Genomic DNA, 26,769 nt, shown 5'->3' on the forward strand with positions numbered 1-26,769 from the left:
CCACACACCCACCTGTTCCCCCGACCACACACCCACACCTGTTCCCCCGACCTCACACCCACACCTGTTCCCCCGACCACACACCCACCTGTTCACCCGACCACACACCCACCTGTTCCACCGACCACACACCCACCTGTTCCCCCGACCACACACACACACCTGTTCCACCGACCACACACCCACCTTTTCCCCCGACTACACACCCACCTGTTCCCCCGACCACACACCCACCTGTTCCCCGACCACACACCCACCTGTTCCCCCGACCACACACACACACCTGTTCCCCCGACCTCACACCCACACCTGTTCCCCCGACCACATACCCACCTGTTCACCCGACCACACACCCACCTGTTCCACCGACCACACACCCACCTGTTCCACCGACCACACACCCACCTGTTCCACCTACCACACACCCACCTGTTCCACCGACCACACACCCACCTGTTCCACCGACCACACACCCACCTGTTCCACCGACCACACCCTCACCTGTTCCCCCGACCACACACCCACCTGTTCCACCGACCACACACCCACCTGTTCCCCCGACCACACACCCACCTGTTCCACCGACCACACACCCACCTGTTCCACCGACCACACACCCACCTGTTCCACCGACCACACACCCACCTGTTCCCCCGACCACACACCCACCTGTTCCACCGACCACACACCCACCTGTTCCCCCGACCACACACCCACCTGTTCCACCGACCACACACCCACCTGTTCCCCCGACCACACACCCACCTGTTCCACCGACCACACACCCACCTGTTCCACCGACCACACACCCACCTGTTCCCCCGACCACACACCCACCTGTTCCACCGACCACACACCCACCTGTTCCACCGACCACACACCCACCTGTTCCACCGACCACACACCCACCTGTTCCCCCGACCACACACCCACCTGTTCCACCGACCACACACCCACCTGTTCCCCCGACCACACACCCACCTGTTCCACCGACCACACACCCACCTGTTCCCCCGACCACACACCCACCTGTTCCCCCGACCACACACCCACCTGTTCCACCGACCACACACCCACCTGTTCCACCGACCACACATCCACCTGTTCCACCGACCACACACCCACCTGTTCCACCGACCACACATCCACCTGTTCCACCGACCACACACCCACCTGTTCCACCGACCACACACCCACCTGTTCCACCGACCACAACATCACGTGATGGTGGCTAGCACACACGTAAGTAAATCTGTGTATTTATGTCTGTAAGTTTAGCTTAGCATTTTAAAAGCACTACAATCACCTTCTGTGGTTAATTGGTCAATAAATCCCTGAATTATATATTTAACAGATCTCTCACCCTCTCCATGGAGGACAGAAGAAAATGTATATATATATATGCTGGTTAGTATTGTAAATGTCTGGCCACGTCTGTGGTTGAAAATACTAATAAAAAAGCAACCGGAACCGGCAAGGGGGAGGGGGGGGGGGTGAGGGCAGGAGGAGGAGGAAGAGAAACGTGAGGAGGAGAATGAGGAAGAGGAAGGGTTAAGGGATGAGTGGGCGGAAATGAGACCAAAGGGAAGGAGTATAGGAGGGAGGAGGAGGAGAGAATAAGGGATGGAGGAAAGAAGGTGGAGGAGAGGGAGGGAGGCGGTAGAGGAAATGGAAGTGTTGACAGGGGGGGGTGGCTGCAAATAAGCAAGAATGGGGGGGGAGGGGGTCGAGAGATGGGGCGTGGTTGATGGAGAATGGGGGAGGGGGAAGTTGGGGAGGTGGAATTAGATGGATTTGTGCGAGGGGGGTATATAGTGAGGGGTAGTGAGGGAGGGGTCAATTATGTAGGGGGGGAGACATGTGGAGGAGTCAAAATAGGTATTTAGGGAGGGGTGGGGGGGGGTGAAGGATGGGGCGTGGGGGCAGGGGTGGGGGGAGAAGTCACCCCTCCACCTCAGGCACGTCACCTCTCACCTGTCGTGCCTCTGGGCTTGGTGAGAAGCGACAGGTGCGACAAACAGGTGAAACAAATCCACAAGGGCCGTGACGAGGATTCGAACCTGCGTCCGAGAGCATCCGAGATTAAGGCAGCGTCCGGGTGCTCTCGGACGCAGGTTCGAAGGCAACAGATGCTTATAAACAGGAGACAATAGGTCTTCGAAAGTGGACTTGAAATTGACCACTAAAAACAAAGGAGAAGACAGACCATATCAACACTTTCGGCAGCCTCCTCCATGGGAAGAATCGAGTCTAAAGATTATCATTGAAGGTTTACCAGTTAAAAAATCAGCATGTGACTCGAAGAGGCTCAAAGCAGTCATAGAACAACAAATGGAAACCATCTCAAGACCTACAACGACTCACATCTTCACAGACAGATCACTTGATCAAGAAAGAGGTTCTGCTGGGGCAGCAGTTTACACTACCAACCATGAAGCTTACTGGAGCATGAATAGTGGGTGCTCAACATTGCAGACAGAATTATATGCCCTGAAGGAGGCCATAAACTATACAATTGAGAATAATTTACATGATGTCATCATTCATACCGACTCTAAGTCTTCGCTCCAGGCATTGTTATCCAGTCAGCACAGAGATAATATACAACTCCTCACAGAAATCCAACATATAGGAAAAGAAGCCCATAATCTAGGGCTGTCAATCACCCTAAATTGGATACCAAGTCACATTGGCATAGATGGTAATGAAAAGGCAGACTCACTAGCAAAAACTGTCACTGCTCTACCTGTTGTACAGGTTCAAATACCTCCAAGTTTTTTACAGAATAAGGAGCAAATCAAGAAGAAAATACTCCCAACTATCAAAAGTAGCCACAGAGCCAAAGTAGCGGAAGGAAGTTCCACTGCGATATGGTACGAACAAGCCACTGAGTATTTGGTACTTTCAAGCCTGATAAAAAGATATCCAGAGACATTGTAGTAGCCATACACAGACTCAGACTTGGTTACAAGTGCTGCTGGGAGGTAATGAACCCAATAGTTAAAGAGTGTCATATCTGTGGAACAGAAGCAGCGGCGCCACTATTGCACTACTTACTGGAATGTGAAGCTACTGAAGCCCGGCGCATCAAACTCAACATTAATCCAACGACAGCAGCTGCATTAGATGCACATTCCACAGCGACTACAATGATTAGAAAAGCCGTTAAAGAATGGGACTCACTAGTGAACATTCTGCACCTACATCCACCACCAAGATAATGTTATTAAAACACGACTAAAACAGAAGCGAAAAAGAAACAGAGAAAAAGAAGGAAACCCCACCTCCATTTAAAACTTTGATCCAAATATCAGAGTAACAAGGTTATCGCGAATAAGCGAACTCAATTACGGGCTCACCATAGACCGTGCTACATCGACATTTCGTTCTGAGTAGCTAAATCTAAAACAACAACAACGACAGGTGTTCGAATAAAAGGCAACAGGTGTTTGCGACAGGCAGGTGACACGTATTCGACAAGAGGCGCGACAGGTGTCGAATCCGCTGCACCTGTCGAGATCATAACAAGTATGTTGCAAGCAACAGGTGTACGAAAGACAGGCAACAGGTGTGTTAAGCGACAGATGTATGATGTCCGACAGGCAGGTGTGTGTGTTTAGCTTCTCCCAGTCATCCTACACCCGACTTTGGTATATAATAAGGGCCGACCCCATCCCGCCTATGTTAGTCCCCAACCTCTCACCCCCCACCCTGCAAAGTTTAGCGAGGTTACCTGCAGACGTCTAGCCTTCATATCCTTGTATTTATACAAACCGAGATTCTTCCTTATGGACACGTGTCATCACCACCGAAATGAGTCAACTCGTCTTCTCAGCTAATAGGTCGCGTTTTTCACGTTACGGCAGCCAAGGTAACAAATGCAACTTACTCTACAGGTGAGGAAGGTTACCATCAAATACTACATAGCGACGTCTGGCGAACTAACGCCTGGCACACAGACACCCTGGCCTATATTGGTGAACAGTGTCTCGCTTTCCAACAAGTAGGTGAGACAAACGCCAGTTTGTGGACCTTAGACTTCCTGTGTATTCCCGGCCTACACCTGCTCCAGGGCTGTCTGGAGAGAGAGAGAGAGAGGGGGGGAACAGGGACATGTATGGGACACAGGGATATGTATGGGACACAGGGACATACACAGGAACATACACAGGGACATACACAGGGTCATACGCAGGAACATACACATAGACATGCCTGTGTATGTGTCCCACACCCGCAGGGTTAGGTAGGAAAGTGTGGAGAACGTGTTTGGAAGTTTCCTGTGCACGTTACAAACCTGCAGATCTGAGAGAGAGAGAGAGAGAGAGAGAGAGAGAGAGAGAGAGAGAGAGAGAGAGAGAGAGAGAGAGAGAGAGAGACACAGACGATTTGGAACTTGGGACGTCAACACAGGGGAGAAAAAAGTTTCTAGCAGCCCACTGATATAGCCTTCACAACCAGTGTCTGTGTGGTAGTGGTGGCAAAGGGGTAATTTACCCTCGAACTTACTACCATTTTGAGTCTGTGGTGAGACATTTGGTTGGAGTGTATAATAGGTTTATGAAAGTGCTCCTCTCCCTATTATGCTCTCCCTCTCCCTCTCTCGCTCTCCCTCTCCCTGTGTCTGGCTCAAGTTGCGTGTCACTTACAACTCTGTACTCCTGTCCCTTGGTTAACTAAACTTTGGTAATAATACTGGAGGGATATATATATATATATATATATATATATATATATATATATATATATATATATATATGTATATATATATATATATATATATATATATATATATATTATATATATATATTATATATATATATATATATATTATATATATATATCATATATATATTATATATATATATTATATATATATATTATATATATATATATATATTATATATATATATTATATATATATATATATATATATATATATATATATATATATATATATATATATAATGTAGATAGAAAGTGAAAGGTAGAGAGAGAGAGAGAGAGAGAGAGAGAGAGAGAGAGAGAGAGAGAGAGAGAGAGAGAGAGAGAGAGAGAAGACAAATGTGCAGAAATAGCTGAAACACGCTGTGAGAGTGAAGGTGAGTGAGAGTGAGAGAGGGAGAGGGAGTGAGAGGCCTGGACGAGGGCCAAGAATCAGGTTGTTGAGATTGGACCAGTAAAAACTTTTGGTCTGTATCTTCAGGAGACCAGAGGTGCCACGCCTCATCCTAGTTGCCATGACAACCATATTCATCATGACTACCATGACCAACTACTACTACTACTACTACCTCACCAACTACCATGTTCTATTACTCTAACACCCGTTACGTGCTATAATGGTCGTCTACTAGGCAGGCCAACTACCATACCTTCAAGATAGTGCTACCAGCATCTGAATCTAAACTACACCTCACATAATTATAATAATTAGGTTTTTGTTCTATAATTATGACTTTTGCTCGTGTACACAATGTAATAAAATTTTATGTACACTGAAGCAATTACATATATATATATATATATATATATATATATATATATATATATATATATATATATATATATATATATATATATATTCCTGAATTCTATTCTTGTCTTGATAGATTACCTGGGCTATCATGTCCGACTACTGATGACAGAAGACAAATGATACAGTGATTACCATGACTAAATAATACCCTTGTCATGCTACCATGACCCACAACCATGGGCCTTCCTTTGTACAGCCATGACCATCACAAACTTTTTATTTATTTTTTTAGTTGGCCTCATCAAAACTTTCCTCAAAGTTTGTGTCAATCTAGAAAAAAAAACACTAAAAGGTCACAAAAAGAAACGGTATTAAATATTGTCTGTCTGTCTGACTGACGGCTTGTCTGTCTCTGGTTATCGTGAGGTTATCTTGAGATGATTTCGGGGCTTATAGTGTCCCCGCGGCTCGGTCTTCGACCAAGGGAAGGGCGGGAACTAGCAGGAGAAAGCGCCAAGCCATTGCGACTATATAGCCCTTGGAAGGAATGGTGCCCAAAGACTTGGAGGGTCGGGGGATTAAACGCCGACCTGCTCGAAGCGAAACCGTCGTTGTACCGTCCAGCTCAAGTGGTTGGGTCGATCAGGGCCTCCTTTTTGTGAAACATCCTCCAGGAAGCTGCCCGAAGCAGCTGTCTAACTCCCTGCTAGGTGAACAGGGTGCATCAGGATGAAAGAAACTCTGCCCCCATTTGTTTCCGTCTCCGCCGGGGATCACACCCGGAACCTTAGGACTACGAATGCCGAGCGCTGTCCACTCAGCCGTCAGGCCCCTTTTCACCGCTTTGGGAGCCGGTCGGCCAGCACCTTGGACTTATGATCCTGTGGTCCCGGGTTCGATCCCGGGCGCCGGCGAGAAACAATGTGCAGAGTTTCTTTCACCCTATGCCCCTGTTACCTAGCAGTAAAATAGGTACCTGGGTGTTAGTCAGCTGTCACGAGCTGCTTCCTGGGGGTGGAGGCCTGGTCGAGGACCGGGCCGCGGGGACACTAAAGCCCTGAAATCATTTCAAGATAACCTCAAGATAACCTCAAGATAACCTCAAGATAACCTCAAGATAACCCTGGTAGTGATATTCCTAACATAACTGGAGACTATGAGCTCTTATCCAGCTCAACTAAATCCTAACCTTAGAAGCTAAATTTCTAAATTTTTCTTATGAGATTATTTGCTTGCTTCAGGAATAAACGTTACTTAATGCTGAGCTTGCAATGCTGCTAGTTTCTGGTTGAAGCTGCAACAAGTGTGTATCAGAGCGTTTATATGGTCTCACATGCGAAGGGAGGGAGTTGTCAGGGGGGAAGTGCCAAGCCACTAAGATTATATAGCACTTGGAAGGGGTCAGGATAAGGATTTGGAATGGGACCGGGGGGTGGGGGAGGGGGGAGGAATGGTGCCCAACAACTTGGACGGTCGGGGATTGACATGTGAGTCAGCTCTAGAAATGAACGATGGGTTCTGGAGGGATGGTCAATTGAGACTGGTACAGCTACCATGAGGCTGCTGATGGCTGAGCGTCTTGTGTTGTTGTAGTTGCTAATTTCTGGGAGTTGTTGACAAAGGTTACGCTTCCGAACATTGCCCTATACCTGGCTTCATACCCACTTAATGGGGTTTTGAGAGTTCTTCTACTCCCCAAGCCCGGCCCGAGGCCAGGCTTGACTTGTGAGAGCATGGTCCAACAGGCTGTTACTTGGAGCGGCCCGCAGGCCCACATATGCTTCACAGCCCAGTTGATCCAGCACTTCTTGTAGACGTGCACAGCACGTCGGCCAACATCTCTCCAGTGCTGAAGATTCTGAGGCACTGACCAGGCCAACTAGAACAGGTCAAGACTAGGAAGAAATCTTCTTGTGCGGTTCGCCAACTTGTCCAGGATTTGGATACATTCTGGGCGGCAGGTGGCGGAGAAGACAGCAGCGCATGCCTAAGGAGGAGGCGAGATCCTGTTTTATCAGCAACGATAAACCTTTCTGGTTGATAAAATTTCAACCTTTCCTGAAACCATACCAGCAACCACACACACACAACCACAGAAGTGTTCGATGATGGTAAAAAAAAAAAAATGCTGTCATTTGTTGACAGGTTAATGTGTCGAGAATGTTGCCGGTAGTTGAAGGCGGTGACACCAGTCTGTAGTGACCGACTACTGAACGGCCCTTCCTTTTTGTGTGGAGTGGAACTGTATCTCTAGCTCAGCGCCCCTTCCATAGTCCTGAATCACTCTTCACCTTCCCTTTTCCATTATCTTGCCGTTTCCTTCTCCCCGTGATTTATTGCCGCTCGTCACTTCCTCCATCCGTCATCATCAAATGCTCCTTCCTCTCCCTTTTTCCTTTCACTGTCTGTCGTGTCCACCTTTGCTCGTTTATTTTGTTTCCCATTCACTTTAGTTCTCCCTGCCTCCCACTCTCTCTCTCTCTCTCAATTTTTCTCTCTCTTACACTTTTCTCTCTACCCTGCCTTCTGTCCTTCTTCCTAATCTTCTTCCTTCTCTTTCTCCCTCCTCCCCAAATCACGTTTCCCCTGTCTGTACTGCTGAGGCCGTCACTGGAAGAGGACAAGGTGCCAAGCGACTGAGGACTAGCGGGTGTCGAGCCGACCATCCGGAAAGAAGGCAGCAAATGGTCATAAAACTATCGCCCTTAAGCTTGACTTTGGCGTTAGAAAAGGGACAGAATTGAGTCATTTTTTAGAGACCGACAATTTGATAACAGAAAACCTAAGAACATATTAATAGATGGAAGTGCAGAAGGTCTAATGGACCATGCAAAACAGGTCATATTTATATTCTCTCATATATCTATTTATATATAGCAAACCCTTATATATCTATCTGTGAGGCACCCCATCGACTCCCCCCCCCTATGTCTACTTTGTGATCCGGCAGCTTGTTACATATATCTAACCCCTACTTCCAATATCTGTATTTTCCAAAGGTATTTTCTGAATTTAAACTTATGTAGCTTGAATCTATTGTTTTGCGACAGTAATTGGAATTGATGTTTTTGGTCACCGGAATACTTAAATTTATGTCCTATACCCTCCTTTTCGTCTTTCTTAGAAAACCTAAATTAATATATATATATATTTTTATTTTATATTGATGGTTTCAAGAAGGCCAGGGATTAACTATGGCATCCTTCTCTGTATGCTTTCTGAAGAACATGTTTATTCTGATGTAAAGAGCCCAAAACTGAGCTGCATAATATGCAGTTCTGGGCTTGTTATTGTTAGGCTCCACGGAGCCTAACCAGAACAAAGGACAAACTAAAGAATAGCACAAGTTGTCATTGCTAACACTTCATGCTATGACTAACAGTATCCTAATTTGCTTTATTATCAACCCCTTTACGTTGATTTTCCTCGGCTGAAAACCTCCTGAACATCATGACACCAAAATCTCTTTTCACTTCACATTTGGCAATATCGTCATTGTATAGCTGATAACTGGCCGCTATTATAATATACTAGACATAGAATTCGTATTTGATTGTATTAAATTGTTCCTGCCCCCATGCGTCTTCTATTTTGAATGGCTAAGTTGTCTTGTGTCGATATTCAGTCTTCTGTACTTCGGTCATTTTTTTTAATATCAACAAATATGTTAATAACTCCTCATAAATTTAATGTGCTTAGATTATTGGCCTCATTAAACACTGGCTTACCGAAGCTACGAGTGGATGAACGTAGTGAGTGGAGTGCCTCAGGTGCCTCCAACAGCATGAACATTATGGGTAGAGTGCCTCAGTATTTTGGCCTTTAACTCTCTTATAATCTACATACAAATGCCACTACCTCAAGAATGTCAAAGACAGTAGTGGCCGAAAACATGGAGGATTGAGTTTTAGTGAATCTAAAATACAAAACTAGAATACCAGAGGGAAGAACAATCTGTCAAGTCTTGCGACGAGAAAAATCTTGGAACGTCCACCAGTAGAAGATCCTGCACAAAGCAATAGGCTGCGAACAGACCAAAGCAATAGGCTGCGAACAGACCAAAGCAATAGGCTGCGAACAGACCAAAGCAATAGGCTGCGAACAGACCAAAGCAATAGGCTGCGAACAGACCAAAGCAATAGGCTGCGAACAGACCAAAGCAATAGGCTGCGAACAGACCAAAGCAATAGGCTGCGAACAGACCAAAGCAATAGGCTGCGAACAGACCAAAGCAATAGGCTGCGAACAGACCAAAGCAATAGGCTGCGAACAGACCAAAGCAATAGGCTGCGAACAGACCAAAGCAATAGGCTGCGAACAGACCAAAGCAATAGGCTGCGAACAGACCAAAGCAATAGGCTGCGAACAGACTCCGTGTTGTATACCCCCTCTCCAGGAGGTGCAATAGATTTATCGGTGTACATAGTTTACTAATTAAGTCTTGGACTGTGTTCAGGACTCGAGTATACCTGCTGGTCGGTCAATAAGTTATTATAGAGGCGTTAATAACCTTCCAGAGGTTGAAAGGCCCTTAATTCGGACACTAAATCAAGCTGTGCGCAATATGGTCAATTGAATGCTAAGATTCACCACAATGTAAAATGTGTTGGTCACTACAGCTTTATCTTGTGTTGTTACCTGGAGACTGAAGGCAAGTCTGAGTACACACTAAACTAATATCACCGATAAAAAAATGAAATTCTATAACGAGAGACTCAACGGTCAGAATTCGGCTCAAAAATCACGCTCAGGAGTCAAATTTCGGACATTTCAGATATTTTGAAAACTGCAGGGGGGTTTGGGCGAAATATGACCCTTTGCCGTTTTCAGTAATTGGCATATTTTCGGTATAAAAAGTCGTAATTTGAAAATGAAAATAGGTGCAGAGAGTCAGATTTCGGCTCAAAAATCACGCTCAGGAGTCAAATTTCCGACACTTCAGATGTTTTGAAAACTGCAGGGGGGTTTGGGCAAAATATGACCCATCGCCGTTTTCAGTAATTGGCATATTTTCGGTGTAAAAAGTAGTAATTTGAAAATGAAAATAGGTGCAGTCAGAATTCGGCTCAAAAATCACGCTTAGGAGTCAAATTTCGGACATTTCAGATATTGTGAAAACTGCAGGGGGGTTTGGACAAAATATGACCCTTTGCCGTTTTCAGTTTTTTTTTTTTTTTTTTTTTTTTTATTATTTTCTACCACAGACGTGGCCACACATTTACAATGCTAACCAGCATATATACATTTTCTTCTGTCCTCCATGGACAGGGTTAGAGAAATGTTAAACATAGAGTTCAAGGGTTTATTGAACACTCAACCACAGGTGATTCGGTGCTTTTAAAATGCTAAGCTAACCTACATACGTAAATACATAGATACACAGATTTACGTATGCCCTACATAAAGTGTTTGATGTGTCTTTTACATAGTGTCATTAATAATTGGCATATTTTCGGTATAAAAAGTCGTAATTTGAAAATGAAAATAGGTGCAGAGAGTCAGATTTCGGCTCAAAAATCACGCTCAGGAGTCAAATTTCCGACATTTCAGATATTTTGAAAACTCAGGGGGGTTTGGGCAAAATATGACCCATCGCCGTTTTCAGTAATTAACATATTTTCGGTGTAAAAAGTCGTATTTTGAAAATAAAAATAGGTGCAGAGTCAGAATTCGGCTCAAAAATCACGCTCAGGAGTCAAATTTCCGACACTTCAGACATTTTGAAAACTGCAGGGGGGTTTGGGCAAAATATGACCCATCTCCGTTTTCAGTAATTGGCATATTTTCGGTGTAAAAAGTCGTAATTTTAAAATGAAAATAGGTGCAGAGAGTCAGAACAGGGGTGCCAGATGGGCTACAAATAGCGAATTGGGCTTCTTTTGAGAGCCCCACGCTCCCAAATTTTTAATTTCGCTACTTGCGACTTTTTGGGCTAGTTTAAGCGCAAGTTGGGCTACTTTGGGCTATTAATATTAAGAAACTCAATGATGATTATTTATGCTTTAATAATATAATTTGTACAAATCACAGCCGAGTCTAACAACCTGATTGACTAGACCACTTACCGCAGGAGAACCCTGGTCAGAGAGCGGCCCCTGGGGACGTTGATCCTAGGAACCTTTGAAAGAAAAAGTAACCGCAAGGCAAGGTAATCCTCCCCAGGGGCAATAGATTTCCCAACCTTAATTGTTAATAATACTTCATCCCAAAAGCTACACCTGGTTCCACAGATCTTAATTAAGGGGAGAAAGTTATCTAGAAATTTCCAGATTGATAAATGATGGGAAAGATCCCTTACAGTTAATACCTTTGTCAGGAAGACGATGGTTGGCAAGGAGCGGTAGTGTAAAGCGGCCGTTTGATCAGTGGGGTTCTCTAACAACTCATTACCAAATAGCTTTTTCCTCTTGTGATAAATATGTTGCAAGGCAACTATTTTCAATGTACGCTGATCCCTCCAATAAGCTATATTTCACATGTCTCAAACCAATCCTAAATGATTTTGAAAGGATGAATTTACTTTATCAAAAGATGAAGCAGATCAGTATAGCCTTCACACTGTCTTAGAAAACTTCACTCTTGGAATACTCAGAAGAATCTATCGTCCTCATCATGCAAAGCTTCATGTTAATTTGGACTACAATTCTATGTATCTGCCCCTGGAGAAAGTTGACTTTGGTTACTAATTTTCAACACTTCTGGCCACTAACAGACAAAACAATTTTACAACCCAGGAAAAGTTTCAAAATGTTCAAGGAAGATGCGATATTTTTTTAATGAAAGCTTGCAAATAGCTTCTTTTTCGTATTCTAAGTAATGTTGAAACTATAAAAAAAAGGTGAAAAATCTGTTACCTATCATATGCCTTAGCTTACATGGCCACCATTTTCGGAACTTCCGTTAGTATTAGCTGACCAATCTAAGCTTAGTGAAATTGAAAGTCAGTGGCGCCTACTGTTAACCATTGACTAGTCCAACATTTGTAAGGGACAAATTCCGACATTTGAATCGTCATTTTAGACCAAGACAATAACTGTCAAGAACACTGCTGGCGATCCCATACTGATTGACCTCGCTGAGTTTGTGTTGAAAATATACAGCTTGCCAATCAGTAATGCCCTGGTTGAACGGATATTTTCGAGAGTAACGTCTGTGAAAACTAAACTGAGAAATCTTGAATGGGAATGGGACTTGAGCTTTTGACATCAGTCTTGAGAATCAAAACATATCTTGAAGAAAATGTAACTTGTTGCTCGTCATTTGAACCACTCATGTCAATGCTTAAATATGAGTCTGCAATATACAAGAACGAGGTTGTGGATGCAGATCAAGATCTTGGTAATCTTCAACTGTAAAGACGTGGAAGGACTTCACACCCATTAAGCTTCAAACAGTAAATATTGGTAAGTTATCCTATTATCATATTGGTTAAATATATATATGCAGAGATAATGTTAATAAAACAATTAAAATCGTTTAATGTACTCTATATATCATAACAGATTACTTTGAAACCCGTATCAGTCACTAAACAAAAAATTGGGCTACTCTTATTACAAATTCGCTACTTTTAGACCGTCAGCTCGCTACTTTTGGCAATTTGAATCTGGCAACGCTGCTCAACGTTCTAAATTTGTTTTCCCATTCTGATATGACGCAAAGATCTTACATAAATCTTGAAGAAATTGAAGACATTCGATACAGCCAAACAGCAGGAACTATTTCAGAATTTAGTGGACTCGGTAATGGAAAATAATGACAAGAAACGCTAAGGAAATGCAACACATGTTTATCTGCAGCTGTGTGTGTGTGTGTGTGTGTGTGTGTGTGTGTGTGTGTGTGTGTGTGTGTGTGTGTGTGTGTGTGTGTGTGTGTGTGTGTGGGTTGACTCTTCACTCACCAGAGCTCCAGACAGAACGCCCGAAGTCAGACTTACTGATACCGTTGAGTGCGACTCCAACAACGACTCCGACCTTCACCAAAATGGCTGGATATGAAGTTTGAAACTATTCAAGTCCATTAAAAATCATTTTTTTTAACAACAGGCGACACCCGGCGCTACGATGAGGAGGCTGCACGAGCCAGTAGAAGCGGCTTTAGCAGCAGCGACTGTACGTAGTAATTGTTGTTCTGTTATCAGTTGTTATAAGACAAGGGAAATGTTATATACTTTCTCATCGTGTCGCTGGTCAGAGCGGCACCACGGTGCTGTTAACGGACTGTTTATTCCACCCAGCAGTTGAGGGTGGTGGTGGTTGGGGTGGGGTGGGGGGGGGGAGGATATCCTTGCTTGCTATCCTGATATCTTTCATCCAGGTAGAGCTGTGCGTACTTGGTAGTAGCGTAGACACTTTCCTTTTCTCTGTCTTAGTTGTAAGCAAGTCGTGGACCAATAGCCTATTTTTTTATTTGTCTTTCTCAGGTATTCCCCTCTCAGTTTCTCTCTTCTTACTCTCTCTCTCTCTCTCTCTCTCTCTCTCTCTCTCTCTCTCTCTCTCTCTCTCTCTCTCTCTCTCTCTCTCTCTCTCTCTCTCTCTCTCTCTCTCTCTTTTGGCCAGCAAGTGCCTCTTGACTCCGTTATGTTGCGGCTCTTCAAGTCCCCTCCACTCTCCCTCCTCCCTTCCCTCACTCCACACCTCTCACTCCCTCACCTCAATCTCTCTCTCACACACACACACTCCAAAATGCAAATTATTTCACACTCACTCATTCTCCTCCTCTCGCCCTTCACCTTCTATCTTCCTCCCTCAAGGCTATCATCTCCAAAATCTTTCCGTCTCTCCCCACTCATTCCGTCTGCACCCTCTTGCTCTCTCACCACTCTTCCCCTTCCTCTCACTCACTTCCCCTTATACTGCACACTGTTCGTCGACGCTCTCTCCCACCCTCTTCCATAAGTGCCATCATTCCTTCTCTCCATCCTTATCTCTCCCACATATTTCCTATCATACTTTCAATTATAGATTAGGAGAGAGAGAGACAGAGGAAGGAAACAAAGAGAGAGAGAGAGAGAGAGAGAGAGAGAGAGAGAGAGAGAGAGAGAGAGAGAGAGAGAGAGAGAGAGAGAGAGAGAGAGAGAGAGAGAGAGACAGAGAGAGACAGAGAGAGACAGAGATAGAGAAACAATCAAATGTATTTTTTCCGTTTAAGTAAATTGTTTTGTGAATGAACACAGACAATAATAATAATTATAATAATAATAAAATTAAAAATTAACGTAAAGAAACGTGTATATCATGAAAGATATAATATCAACCACTGGAGGGACTTCTTACAGCTTCGCTATATTTCAGAATTCTCCTTAGATACGAAAGATAACAAAGAGTAACAGCAGATGGTCTCTGTGTTTACATAAAGAGTTCGCATTTCTTCCCCCTGGTAGTATGACACAGCTGATCTCCACGGTGCTGCGGGGTTCACTGTCTTACGGAGTCTTGTAAGTCACCTTCTATCACCTCGTAGTGTCCACGGTGAGTGGGCTGGGTGCTTGTGTTACGGAGGTGGGGGGTAGGGGGTATTTTGCTCAGGTTCCTGAGCCTACTGGGATCTATCACATCTACACTTGAAACTGTGTATGGAGTCAGCCTCCACCACATCACTGCCTAATGCATTCCAGTTTGTCAACCACTTTGACACTAAAAAAAATTATTTCTAATGTCTCTGTGGCTCATTTAGGCACTCAATTCCCACCTGTGTCCCCTAGTGTGTGTGACTCTTGTGTTAAATAAAGTCTTTGTTTAAACACCGCCTCCGGGTGTTTGGAGTGCTTGTTGGCGTGTTTACACTCACGTTAATGCAATTCTCGAGTGTGTTAGTGTGAAGGGCTCGGTTCCTTGCGCCGCGGAGTGCGTCTACGTGTCAACTCCTGGCTGAAATTTGCCACATCCTCTGTCGGGATGGCCAGCGTGACGCAGCTGCCTCTCCCTCACTCCCTCACCGCTCTCCCTCACTCCCTCTCCCTCACGCCCTGACCAGGACACCGCTCTCCCTCATTCACCCACCCACCGGGACACCTTTCTTCTTTACTCCCTCAACCGGAAAACACTCCCTCTCACACGGACACGGCCACTCTCCCTCATCCGGACACAACTCCTCCCTAACCCAAACACCACTCCCCCCTCTCACCGTAACCCCCCCCCCCACACAACTACCAAGATCCCATAAAAGACACTCAAGGTGCACCTGAAAATGAGCGCGAGATATTACACAATACGCCACCCAGAGCAGTCTTAGGCCTGAATTTGCATATATGTAGATATTTCTCGCCACTGGGCCCAGACAAGTCACACTCTCTCTCATATAACTTTTTTGGGCCTTCTTTGCCAAAAAAAAATAAAAAATTCAATCCATTTTTAATTAGAAGTCACGACATCAGTCTCCAAAGAAGCCTTGAGAATATCAACACGACTAAAGGCGTTCAGGAAGACGTTTAGAACGTCTTTAGGAAGGCGTTCAGAACGTTTACAGTGTTCTGCAATCTATCAAATATGCTGTGGTTGCAGCGTTCGCATGCAACCCGCATGCTGCAATGATCTGATTGAATGTGCCATATGTTGACATGCCTCATTCAGTAGGGAGGATAGGAAATGGGGAAGGGGGGGGGGTAGTATATGAGAGGGGTACTGTAGAGCCATTAGAGTGACATGCAGGTTTAAACCCCCCATTCACTGGGTACTTGATGGGTCGTGATCCTAACTATTCTAAGAGGGCTTTTAATGGGAGCTTCAGACAAGTTGTGATATTTCGTGTTTGCCTAGAGAGTTATAACTGTGTGTGGGGCCGACCCCCATCCTCATGCCAACTTGGAACTGAACAGATTGTGCTATGTGTTGTGTTATTTCTTTCCGGTATCTTCATTTAATTATGACTGTTTTCCCTGCCACTGTCATCCTTTATTTTGTCTGTTTTTAATCTCTGATATATTTATGTCATATCCTTTATCTCCCTCCTTACCCTACTTGTATTTTGATCTTACTACTTCCTCTCTTTGTTTTCTTTGTCCCATTCGCTCTCTCTCTCTCTCTCTCTCTCTCTCTCTCTCTCTCTCTCTCTCTCTCTCTCTCTCTCTCTCTCTCTCTCTCTCTCTCTCTCTCTGTTAAACCCAAAACAAATAAATCTCTATATTCTCCTGGTATCTCGCTGCGCTTACCGACTTTTATATCTATTCGGAAATTTTCTTACCGGCATATTCCACGACCCCCAGCCGGTCGTTGGGTGTTTCCGGATAATATGATGCCGTTAGCGCCAGTCACAACAGCCAGGATGATTGACGTGTTGATCGTGTGTGATCAGTGCCACCGGCTCCTTATCTCCCTCGGGATCACTTCAACAATATCGGATGTTGCCGATGAGAGAGAGAGAGAGAGAGAGAGAGAGAGAGAGAGAGAGAGAGAGAGAGAGAGAGAGAGAGAGAGAGAGAGAGAGAGAGAGAGAGAGGTCTTCTTGACTCATCGCCTCCAAGCACATGTCATTCAATACATTTCCCTCCTCACACAACATTTTTAACCACTGAAATGACCCCATCCAAAGAAGGAAATGGGATCCTCTCTCACTGGATTCTTAGTACGTGTAGTCAAATGTCCTCCAAGGTCTCTACAAATGTCCTCCAAGGTCTCCACAAATGTCCTCCAAGGTCTCCACAAATGTCCTCCAAGGTCTCCACAAATGTCCTCCAAGGTCTCCACAAATGCCTTCCAGTGTCTCCACAAATGTCCTCTAAGGGGTCTCCACAAATCACAAAACTAGCACAAGGAAACGGCGGAATAAAACCTTTGAGACCATCAATTCCAATTAAAAGCAATATCAAGTGCCACCTCCATCAAAGAAGTGTAACAGATATACGGCCCAGGAGACTACCCTGTCTCTCGTGCACGAACGTTTAGTAGTCGTAGCCTCGTAGTAGTCGTGAGGAGAGTAGCAGCAATCGGAGTCGCAGTAGAATCGTACTGACATGCACCAGAGGCGAGGAATAAGGCTGGAAGACCTCCGACAGGCACCAGAGGCGAGGAATAAGGCTGGAAGACCTCCGACAGCCACCAGAGGCTAGAGAGGATGGATGTTCGACGCCTGTAGCGCCAACCATACCTCCTCCCCCAACCCGGACGGACCGGCAGATCCCAGTAAACGCTTTCTCGGTCTCCTCATCTACACAGTCGACTGATGCCGTTCTAACCACACGCCGGAGTGTCAACAACAATCTAGTTGCCCAGTGGAATCACAGCAACGTAATATATACGAAAAAAAAACATTTACATGGAATGGGCTCCATCTCGCGGCCCTAGAGTCCCCCAGGCACACGCACTACCGACTGAACCGCGATGAGCTTCAATCTATATCACTTAGAAGTCCAAGTTATACAAAATAACCGCCAAAGATGAGGTGTAGGTAGTGACGTACTTACCTTGGTGTCTTCCAAACTCCAAGTCTGGTAGAACAAACTTTAAGCTCATCATAGCTCCGCGGGTAGTTTTTTTTTTTTATTATTATTATTTTCTACCACAGACGTGGCCACACATTTACAATGCTAACCAGAATATATACATTTTCTTCTATCCTCCATGGACAGGGTTAGAGAAGTGTTAAACATACAGTTCAATGGTTTATTGAACACTCAACCACAGGTGATTCGGTGCTTTTAAAATGCTAAGCTAACCTACATACGTAAATACATAGATACACAGATCTACGTATGTCCTACATAAAGTGTTAGATGTGTCTTTTACATAGTGTCATTAATGTACATTCACAAAGGTGAAATGTAATTCTGATCAGCTTCCATATATACTTTATACCCATACATATACATACACACACACACATATACATACATATATATACACACACATGCATTCACATACATTTGTCTCATTTATTTGTCGTGCGTGTCTCTTGGAAGGCCAGAGACGCAAGTTCGATCCAATTCCATTGCCTCAATGGTTTTCTGAACACCGTAGCTATTAGCGGAGCTAATTAGATAAGGTGCTAATTACCTATTATCGCCATTTCATGGAAGTTGAAACATAAAACTGTGATGCAAATCCCAGCATAGTTCCCGCCGCTCTGTTAGGCATAGGAGAGGAAGGGCTCGGGGCCCACCGTGCCGGCTACGGCTCGCAGAACACTTTCGTAATCCCAGTACGATCGCCAGCATCAAGGAACCCTAGGAAACCGCAAAGGATTTTGCGGTTTCATGGCGGGCAAAATCAGGGTAGTCAACTACAGGTCTGTCAAAAGAGAGAGAGAGAGAGAGAGAGAGAGAGAGAGAGAGAGAGAGAGAGAGAGAGAGAGAGAGAGAGAGAGAGAGAGAGAGAGAGAGAGAGAGAGAGAGAGGTCACTTTACAGCAACCTTAGGGAGCCTCACCGGCCCCTGAACCCTGCTGCCATATACCCTTGGTCCAAGCCTTTACAGGCAGCCCTCTTCCACACGAGACTTATAGACCTAGTCAGGGTCTCGAAGAGGGACCTCCAGAGATGACTGAACAGTCACAGCTCCATACCTCAGGAACCAGCTCTTGTTTCAAGAGTCCTTCTCATCAGAGTGAACACACTCACACATCTTCAAATGAAGATATGACAGCCCAATATGCTGGGAAACCTACACACCACTTATATCAACAGGCCTCGCCATTGTCCCCGTCTTCTCGCAAGATAAGAATGAATAGTGGCCCTAAACGATAGCCTATCCCCCCCCCTCTTCCTGGTTATCAGGGCGAACTGTCTTTAGTAATTGAGATCCATTCTAAACAATTCTGACTGTTCACTCAATCCGCCGCAAAAAGCTTCTTACAGTGTGTGGCTCAGTTGTTGTGCCAATAATCTTATGAAACTGAATGTGTCTCTTAGTCCTGATAAAACTGTTTACTATAGTTACCCCTTGGAAAGATGTCCAGGTCTCTATACATTATTCACCCTTCAGTGTAATACAAATCTATAACACTGAAACTATGAGATATATAACACTAGAAGCTATTGACAAGTCATCTTCAAAATCTCAAACCAGCTGAATCCTATGCCTTTACTGATGGTAAAGACATAGGAAAGGCATCCTATGCCTTTACTGGATGGTTCTGTGCAATTAGAAACTGGTATAACAGGTTGTGCATATGCAGTATATTAAGGGAATGAAATAATCATGTCTAGTACACAGAGATTGAACGACTGGGCAAGCACGACACAGACTGAGCTACAGGGTATTTATCGAGCCACTGAGTACCTTAAGCTCCATGGAGGTGGAGTGATATTTTGTGACTAAAATTGCTCTGTAGTCCTTAAATAACCCATCACAATGTACGTCGGAAGTAGCTTGTAATATTAAATGGAATGTAATTTTTGCCAATGATAATAACTCTTGTATAATATTTGTGTGGATCCCATCCCATGTTGGAGTTGGAAAACATGACTTTGTAGATCAATTGGCTAATGAGGCTTGCAGGAAAGAAAACACTGATCATGACTTTGGATTATCAAATGCAATTATTAGAAACATACACATTAAAGAAATTACTTCAAATTCAGAAGAACTAATAAATGCCCAGAGACCTGAAAGCTGCAGTATTAAAAGTTATGACAAGTTTTGTAATAATAGGTATTTGTATGGTCAGCACAGTAGCTGGACCAGGCAATGTGATGTAGTCATGGCGCGAAATCGCCTTGGCAGGTTAGTGAGGCTGAGCCACTACCAGAATATTCAGATTGTAAACTCTGTGACAAACCTTTAAGGCATTCATTAGAACACTATATTGTTGAATGTGAAACCGTAAAATATTTTAGACCTCCTGGCCTATTGTACCACCAACTGTGTAACTATTTCATTGAATCTGGTGTACTGGACGACATCCTAACAATTTATCCGAAATTTGCTTGTCCATTTTAAAGAATGAAGAAAAACGTTAGTTTGACCAGACCACACACTAGAAGTTGAAGGGACGACGACGTTTCGGTCCGTCCTGGACCATTCTCAAGTCAATCGACTTGAGAATGGTCCAGGACGGACCGAAACGTCGTCGTCCCTTCAACTTCTAGTGTGTGGTCTGGTCAACATACTTAAGCCACGTGACTCATCGCCTGCATATCAAAACGTTATTTTATTTATATTATTTGTAAGCTGCATCTCTTACGAACCCATCCCTGCCCTTGTGTGGCAGTGCACAATAGAAAGTTGTATTTACATATTCGTACATTGAAACGTGTAAACATTCTAATGTAGTTGATTGTAACCATGATATATATGTGCGTCAGCCTACAGTTTAGACCAATTGTCTTGTGTATGACCCTCTGTCCTGTATGACAGTGAATACCAGCATTATCCTCACTCTAATAAGGCCTAATTGAATTCCTCAGATTAGGCAAAATTGTAATTAAATTTTGTCAATAAAGATGGCAATACAAAGATAATAGACAGCGTAAATTAAGATACCTGGGGCCAGATCCACGAAGCAGTTACGCAAGCACTTACAAACCTGTACATCTTTTATCAATCTTTGGCGGCTTTGTTTACAATTATTGAACAGTTAATGAGCTCCGAATCACCAAGGAGGCTGTTTATAACACTAACAACAGTTGATTTGGAAGTTTTCATGCTTGTAAACTGTTTAATAAATGTAACGAAAGCCGTCAAAGAGTGAGGAAAGATGTATACGTTCGTAATTACTTGCGTAACTACTTCGGGAATCTGCCCCCAGGTGTACTGGTCCCCGCGGCAACGACGGCGGGCAGGAGGAGCAGAACACCTCCCGAAGTCCTCCCAACCTCCCAACACGCTGGACATCATTAACGCGCCTTATCAAAACATTAATAACATATAAATAATAATAATAACAACAATAATAATATAGGATATAAACTCATACTTATGTTCTTTCGGAATGTTTGGCATTAGTCGTTGAGATGTGCGGCTCGTCCTCACCACACACTCAGACCTTGACAAAGCACTCGGGAGAGTGAGAAAGGCTATGTAAATTATTTACATAAATTTCACAAATACACAGGTACGGGTTTTTATCCTATGTTATTATGTCCGTGAGAAGACATTACAGTATTATTACTATTATTATTAAGTAATAACAATGATAATGATAACATTGCAGTACCATATATCAATACATAATTTTGTTATTTGTATTATTATACTAGGAAAGGAAAACGTCCAAGCCGGAGCTCCGCAGAGCTGGCAGCTCTTGAAAGGTGACAGTGCAGGGAGCAACAGCTGTGGCAGACGCAGTAGAGAGAAGAACTGAAGGCTGCGAGCACTCCTGAGCGGTCCTCCGCGACCTCAGCGACAAACATATATACATACATCACTCTTGATACCTGCTGGAATGAAGCTAATTGAGCAAGGCGGTCCACCGTGAATCCTGATTTTATGAGAAGATAATAGTGAGTACAAGTTTGATCTTCTGGAGGTCCCAGTCAGCGATGTTCTCGTGCCTCACACAGCCGGGATCTTGATATTTTTATTCCATCCCGAAGATCCAGGAGGAAACAAGACACATTCAGCTGAAGCGGGATGTGAGGCACCTACCCGGCCGATCGTCGAGATCCAGATGGCTTTACCCGCACGGCTCTTGGCCTTCCTCCAGGAGGAACTGAATGACACAACCCATTTGTTTCAGCGCATCCGACAGGCAGCCTCGACACACGTACGAGGAGGGGAAGGAGGGAAATGGGGGAGAGTTGGGGGGGAGTACATTTTTCATCCCTTGATAAAGATAATTTGTATCCCTTCATAGCGCAAAGAGAAGCAGCCAAAACCTGGCGCGTGTCTCCTGGACGAGCCAGAACCATTGTTTGTGGAGGATGTCTTCCTGTACCACTTAGCTCGCACGCTTTTCTGTTTTAACATAGCGGGGTATAGACACACTTGCGTGGTACAGTCATCAGTTCTTGTGTGTTGTTGTTGTTAAAGATTCGCTACCTGGAACAGAAAGTTCCAAGTAACACGGGCTATGGTGAGCCTGTGGTTCTTCTGTGGCAATCACTACCATATTCTTGCATTTGTTTTTTTTTTCTGGCAGAAGCGTACAGAGTACACGACGCCGCCACTACTCTACTATAGGAACTTTAGTGGTATTTTGGGTGTATATGCTAGTACACACAGCAGCCGATTCTCTAAATTCCTGAGACAACACAGTCCATCAAATTAACGCTCTTGTGTAACCAGACGAGTCTACCGTTTCCAGACACACGAGTCTATTAACATAAAAAAACAAGACATCTTGAAACGGCTCCCTTGCACATCCAGGCAATAGTCACTTATAATATATTTTTTCAACTCTTCACGCTACTGCTTCCAGCGGGAAAGACCAAGCCCTCCCCAACACTGGAAATCCGATCGAAGAGTCACCAGTGGAGATGTTACCCCTCCCACACCTCAGGTTTATTCTGATCACTGACGCTTCTACCTGCCTGGACCCACTGACGACCCGACACTCACCCGACAAACTAACAATCAACACTTCCTCCTCGAGCGCGTCAACTCCCCAGGCGTAGCATGCGCGCAATACGAGAGCAAGTACCTCAGTGACATTTTGGTTTGGCTGAAGGAAACATACTCTGAGGTATCCCGGTGGCGTCTCTCCCTGGCAATGTTAACCCGTTCCTCTCCTCCTCCTCTCTTGGTCTTCCGTCTTCGAAGCGGGATAAATCACTCAAGGATGAGGTGGATCGAAGAGTTTCCCAGCCCTCGGAGAAGCCAAGGATAAACAGTATGTTCTCTCTCTCTCTCTCTCTCTCTCTCTCTCTCTGCCCTTTCTGTGCTGCTTCTGTTTTCTCTATCAGGACCCGATAAGACATTCTAATAAAATGTTTTACGGCCTTATTTCCCATTTCTATGGTAGGCGAAGTGAACTCTCGTGGGGGGGGGGAGCACCTTGTTCACATTGGTAGTAATGTTAGTAGTGGTAGTTGTGGTAGTAGCGATAGTAGTAGTAGTAGTAGTAATCGTTGCACTATTAACAGAAGAAATAATTGATGTTGCAGTACAATTAACAGAAGGTTGAAGCAGTACTAGCAGAAGCAGTGGTGGCAGCCGCAGCCTCAGCAGGTTGTGGCGCTTATGGAATCAACCGCAACTCCTTTCCTGTGTTGCGGAGTACTTTATGTGTGGTACTTTATGCAGCCGTTTGTCCTAGCTTGTGTGTGATCACGAGTGTGTGTGTGTGTGTGTGTGTGTGTGTGTGTGTGTGTGTGTGTGTGTGTGTGTGTGTGTGTGTGTGTGTGTGTGTGTGTGTGTGTGTGAGAGTGTGTGTGTGTGTGTGTGTACTCACCTAGTTGTGCTTGCGGGGGTTGAGCTCTGGCTCTTTGGTCCCGCCTCTCAACTGTCAGTCAACAGGTGTACAGGTTCCTGAGCCTATTGGGCTCTATCATATCTACACTTGAAACTGTGTATGGAGTCAGCTTCCACCACATTACTTCCTAATGCATTTCATTTGTCAACCACTCTGACACTAAAAAAGTTCTTTCTAATATCTCTGTGGCTCATTTGGGCACTCAGTTTCCACCTGTGTCCCCTAGTGCGTGTGCCCCTTGTGTTAAATAGCCTGTCTTTATCGTCCCTATCAATTCCCTTCAGAATACTGAATGTGGTGATCATGTCCCCCCTAACTCTTCTGTCTTCCAGCGAAATGAGGTTTAATTCCCGTAGTCTCTCCTCGTAGCTCATACCTCTCAGCTCGGGTACTAGTCTGGTGGCAAATCTTTGAACCTTTTCCAATTTAGTCTTATCCTTGACTAGATATGGACTCCATGCTGGGGCTGCATACTCCAGGATTGGCCTGACATATGTGGTATACAAAGTTCTGAATGATTCTTAGGTGTGTGTGTGTGTGTGTGTGTGTGTGTGTGTGTGTGTGTGTGTGTGTGTGTGTGTGTGTGTGTGTGTGTGTGTGTGTGTGTGTGTGTGGAGAGAGAGAGAGAGTAAGGGGAGAGACCCTTCTGCCTCTCACTCTTAAACTCGTGGCTATTTCCTCGGTGCTCCCAGCGGGTGACGTCGGTGTAGACGAAAGATATTCTGGCAGTGTGTCGACGTCGCCTCTTCCCGACTGGGCAATCTACGTCTCGGGCGCCGTCTTCAATCTCGAGACACTATTGGATTACCCACTGATATTGTAATATATCAGTTGATGGCAGTTACTGTTATCGGGGAAGGAGGAATGGGGGGGGGGGCAAGTGAGGGGTGTGGGGCTGAGTGGGGGGAGGAGGGGGGGGGGGCGCTCTACATTTTTAAGTAGTTACCTATCAGTGACTATGGCGGAGTGAGGTCTAAATTCTGTGTACCCCGCCTTCAAGCCTTTGTTTGTACCTATTGGAATATAGTTTAACTATGCTAACGCTTGACTTCTTTTTCGAATATTGAGGATGGAGGTGGCTCCTGGAGCTTCTTCCTTCACGTGACCACTTGGGCTGGACGGTAGAGCGACGGTCTCGCTTCGTGCAGGTCGGCGTTCAATCCCTCGACCGTCCAAGTGGTTGGTCACCATTCCTTCCCTCCCGTCCCTTCCGTCCCACGCTAAATCCTTATTCTCATTCCGTCCCAGTGCTATATAGTCGTAATGGCTTGGCGCTTTCTCCCTGATAGTTCACTTCCCTTGGGCACGTGAACTACTCGGACAGGGTTCGAATATTTCCTTACAATTCAACGTTATTGGAATACAACTGGAATGCGCTAGGAAGTGATATGGTGGATGTAGATTCGATACACAGCTTTAAATGCAGATGGAACAGAGTACAATAGGGTCTAGAACCTAGAACATACAAGGCGCGCTTTGCCATAGTAAAACACCTCAGTTACTGGAACCGTCTCAAGCACTCACAGTCTCTCTCTCTGGAAAGGAGACGAGAGAGGCATCTCGTCTTATATATACGGTAGGAAATGCAGAATAGGTCCAGCGAGGAGCAGAGTGCCATAGACCCGGCGAGGAGCAGAAGTACCATACGCCCAGTGAGGAGCAGAAGTGCCATAGAGCCAGTGTCACTTTTACTCCAGTAAGTACTAGAGGTGCCATAGGCACAAGCAGTGAACACTGTATGAACATAAGAAATACTATCTGAACGAAAAGTGGAATTTTTCAAGAGGAAAACTGAACAAGTTCCTTGTAAGACATTCCGGATCATCCAGCTTGTAGTGGATGTGTGTAGCCTGCGAGTGGCTGACGAGGCGTTCTTCAGGTGCAGCTGAAACACTATAAATGTGTTTTGTTTAATATTTTACATAAACGAGACTCAAGTCACACAGGATATTGGTGTCGCCAGACAGTCGGCCCGGAGCAATTCAAAAGTCACACCTTTCAAGACTTAATATTTACAGGTTGAGTAGAGGTCAGGTCGTGTGAAGTGACCTTGCTCTCTGCTAAGCTGATTTTTGCAGCCGGTTGGCTGCGTGATTTTATCAAACAAGCCGCTGTCTAGGTGGAGTAGGGAGATAGCCAGAGGCTATCTCCTGCTAGGCGGAGCTTAGCTCCCGGTTCCCCCACATGTACCCGTGGAATTTGAGACATTGAGGACAGTGATAACTAGACCACTACTCCAGAGAGAGAGAGAGAGAGAGAGAGAGAGAGAGAGAGAGAGAGAGAGAGAGAGAGAGAGAGAGAGAGAGAGAGAGAGAGGTTCCCGCAGCCAAACTAGGCCGTCCCAGGCCGGGTGGGGGACTGTAAGCCATACCATCCTCCTCGCTACAAAACTTTGTTTCAGAGACCTTGGTGAGTGAATTGTAAGGTTGTCGTACATTGTGTTTTCCCACTTAGAGGTTGTGTAATGTCCAGGGCCAGTCAGCCGTAGGTGCTCTCAATTTCTTGTGTGGTGAGTCAAATTGTGTATTAATGATGACATTCGAATATCAGGTGATAAGGTTGAATTGTGATACACATATGATTGAATATACAATGGCAAATATATAATTGATTAACTCACTTTTTAATTTGTTTTTAATTGAGACCGCTAGATCATGTATAGGAAAAGCTGGAGTGGAGAGCACTCAGAAATGTTGTCTTTAAGATTCTGGTCTATATGATTTCCATGCTTATAGATGATACGTGATAACACCAGATAATATTGTAGTGCAGACAAGTTCCATTCCTTATCTTATAATTAACTAACTTGAATGGATGGTGACAGCTTACTTTCTACTCTACTGTTTTCTAATCTTCTACATCCCTTCTTTCTCTCTCATTTCTTAAACTTTCCCTTTCCCTAAACCACTCTTCCTCACTCTTCTCTCCCACCTCTCTACCTCCCTCACCCTATGACTTTTATTCCTTTATTTCCTTCAATTTCTGATACGAAACCAGGAGCATTGG

At 44.7% G+C, this 26,769-nt stretch overlaps 1 protein-coding gene across 5 annotated transcripts in view; it reads right to left on the reverse strand.

The window, feature by feature from the left end:
* Positions 1-26,769, reverse strand: part of LOC123754269 (leucine-rich repeat-containing G-protein coupled receptor 4) — a 128,141-nt gene that overhangs the window by 51,355 nt on the left and 50,017 nt on the right. The gene's annotated exons all lie outside the window — the stretch shown is intronic.

This window comes from Procambarus clarkii, chromosome 18 (assembly GCF_040958095.1).
Source record: "Procambarus clarkii isolate CNS0578487 chromosome 18, FALCON_Pclarkii_2.0, whole genome shotgun sequence".
Taxonomy (NCBI): domain Eukaryota; kingdom Metazoa; phylum Arthropoda; class Malacostraca; order Decapoda; family Cambaridae; genus Procambarus; species Procambarus clarkii.